Source organism: Bos grunniens, chromosome 24 (assembly GCF_055505025.1).
Source record: "Bos grunniens cultivar Pamir isolate PY7600 chromosome 24, Bosgru_T2T1.0, whole genome shotgun sequence".
Taxonomy (NCBI): Eukaryota; Metazoa; Chordata; class Mammalia; order Artiodactyla; family Bovidae; genus Bos; species Bos grunniens.
In genome coordinates, this window is record NC_141188.1 from 49,654,411 (window position 1) to 49,657,481 (window position 3,071).

Below are 3,071 nucleotides of genomic sequence, written 5' to 3' on the forward strand. Positions count from 1 at the left end.
TTTTTCTTTTAATGTATCAATCTAGATGTCTTTGCCAAACTTCTTGTTTTAATTTAAATTTTTAAATTATTAATGAGGCTGATATTTTTCCATAAGATTTTTGGCCATAAACGTTTTTCCTTTGTTAATTGCTTATTTGTGCACTTGGCCCATTTCCTAATGAGTTGTTCATTTTCCCCTCTATTTTTGTAACAGCTCTTCACATAGTGAGGATGTTCGTCCCTTGACTGTCTCATATATTACAGATATTTTTACCACTTTGCCATTAGCTTTTTTAAAAAAAATATGAAACACTTCATGAATTTGTGTGTCATCCTTGCACAGGGGCCATGCTAATCTTTTCTGTATTGTTCCAATTTTAGTATATGTGCTGCTAAAGTGAGCACAGCTTTTAAATTTTGTTTGTATTGATGTCTTTAATATTCTTGATTACAAAGGAATATATCATCTCTGTACATTTATAATGATCACAATTATACCAGATTAAAAAAATTCAATCTACCATCACATCCACAAAACAGAAGAATTTTACTTTTCTCCCCAGAAATAACCACATTTAATAATTTGTTAATGACTTTCCAAACCCTTTCTATGCATTTCTGTTATGGTTTGTTTTGATGTACAGAAGTTTGTTTGTTTGGTTCTTAGTTACTTATTTTTGGCTGTGCTGAGTCTTCACTGCTGCGTGGGCTTCTCACTAGTTGTGGCAAACAGGGGCTGCTGTCCAGTTTCAGTGAGCCGGCTTCTTATTGTGATAGCTTCCCTTGTTGCCAGAGCACGGGCTCTAGGGCCCACAGGCTTCAGTGGGATCAAACCCGAGTCTCCTGCATTGGCAGGCAGATTCTTTACCACTGAGCCACCAGGGAAGCCTTGTTTTGATATATAGAAGTTTTCAACTCTGATTAGTTATTCACTTCTTAAGACTTGATTAAGACGTTACCTACTCTATGACTTTGTCATATTAGAAACACCTTTCTGATTACCAAATATGCACAAATATTCACCCATATTTCCTCCCAATGTGTTTATGGTTTCACATATATATCTTTAATGAATCTTGAACTTACTTTGCTTTTTTCCAAATACATGGATATGCTGCTGCTGCTGCTGCTAAGTCACCTCAGTCGTGTCCAACTCTGTACAACCCCATAGACGGCAGCCCACCAGGTCCCGCCATCCCTGGGATTCTCCAGGCAAGAACACTGGAGTGGGTTGCCATTTCCTTCTCCAATGCATGAAAGTGAAAAGTGGAAGTGAAGTCGCTCAGTTGTGTCTGACCCTCAGCGACCCCATGGACTGCAGCCTTCCAGGCTCCTCCATCCATGGGATTTTCCAGGCAGGAGTACTGGAGTGGGGTGCCATTGCCTTCTCCGACTTGGATTATGATGGGTACTTTTAAAAAAAACACATCCCAGAATAAAGGGAAATGTACAAAGTTAAGAATTTGCAAAGTTGCTCAAGAAATAGGAGTATGGTATAGCTGTAGTACAGAAGACTGATATGGGAAAAATAGAAGATACTGCTGAAAGAGTAGGTAATTTAAGATCAAGGAGGAATTTGAGGTTGAAGGCAAGGAGGCCAGGAGGAGGTCTGAAAGACCTGGGGACAGGAAGTATCTAACCAGAGCCATCCTTAGAGCGATGTGAGCAGGTGCGCTGAGACAGGGAGATGTGAGATGGCCAGCACAGAGGGTCAGGTGCCCGCAACTAAGATGTAAACTAGATCAGAGGTAGTGGGGACAGACAGGAGGTGATGACTGTTAGATACCCAGAAGAGTCCACAGGACTTGAGAGGTGGCCGAATATAAAGAAGGGAGTCTGCTGTGTGGTCATGAGGACAAAGACCACTTGTCGTTTGGAGGGAGTTGTTCTGCTCTACACAGCTCTTCTCTCTCTGTTTTCTCAAGTAGGTTGAAGAGGTTTTCCCTTCTTCGTTTTACAGATGGGAAAACCAAGGCTGGGCAGGACAGGCGGAGAAGGCAATGGCACCCCACTCCAGTACTCTTGCCTGGAAAATCCCATGGACAGAGGAGCCTGGTAGGCTGCAGTCCATGGGGTCGCTAAGAGTCGGACACGACTGAGCGACTTCACTTCCACTTTTCCCTTTCATGCACGGGAGAAGGAAATGGCAACCCACTCCAGTGTTCTTGCCTGGAGAATCCCAGGGACAGGGGAGCCTCGTGGGCTGCCGTCTCTGGGGTTGCACAGAGTCGGACACGACTGAAGCGACTTAGCAGCAGCAGCAGGGCAGGACAGGACTTACCCCAGAGAGTCAGGCCCTTTGTGGCCCAATCTGGGTGGAAATGCAGGCAGCCAGGCTCTAGAGCTCCGTTATTTCTCACTGAATATGGGCTAACTCACTTCACCTGTGTGCACAGGTCGGGGGTGGTGGGGTGGGTGATGAAGGTGCAAGCTCCTGTGTGTCCATGTGTTCCATGGGCATGTGGAAGAGGCGTGTAACACAGGCACCAGCTGGGTTTCTCTCCCAGGAGCTGGTGACGGGCACCAGTGCTCCCTGGATGGCTTCCTCTTCCCAAACAAACATTCATATGACACAATGTCTGAAAGCTCAGAAGACTTCCTGTCTCCATCGGGCCAAAGCCCTGCCTGCTGCAAGCCTGGGGCCATTGGAACTATCTCCAGCCCTCTACTGCCCTGCACCCTCAGTCTCCAGCTCCAGGACTCATGAAACACCATGAGCTCACTATGCCTGGCCTGCTTGGCACCAGCTACATGAAGAGGCTGGACATTCTTCTGCCAAAGAAAACCCAGTGGCTGGGCCAGCAACCTGGACTTTCTCCAACAGGCTACTTCAGCCACACTTCACCTCAAGGTTCCATCCCCTCCAGGGCGTCTGCTACTCCCATCAGGGCCCCAATCTAAGGAACGCTGAATAGGCCCCACCTTTACCAAAAAGGGAGTCATTTTTCCCAGGGGCTAGTACCTTCTCTTCCAGTTGCAGGATAAGCCAGCAACAGTGCACAGAGTGAAAGGAGGCCTGGCGGTCTTCAACCAACAGTAATCTATTCATTCTTTGAGGCCCAGTTGATTTGTCATTCACTCAGTGACTTC

The 3,071-nt window shown here is 46.2% G+C and overlaps 1 non-coding gene across 1 annotated transcript; it reads right to left on the bottom strand.

Annotated features, from left to right (window-relative positions):
• Window positions 1-279: 279 nt before the first annotated feature.
• Window positions 280-386, bottom strand: LOC147346243 (U6 spliceosomal RNA). The gene has a single exon (XR_015154198.1). It is a non-coding gene; the product is annotated as a U6 spliceosomal RNA (small nuclear RNA).
• Window positions 387-3,071: the final 2,685 nt, after the last annotated feature.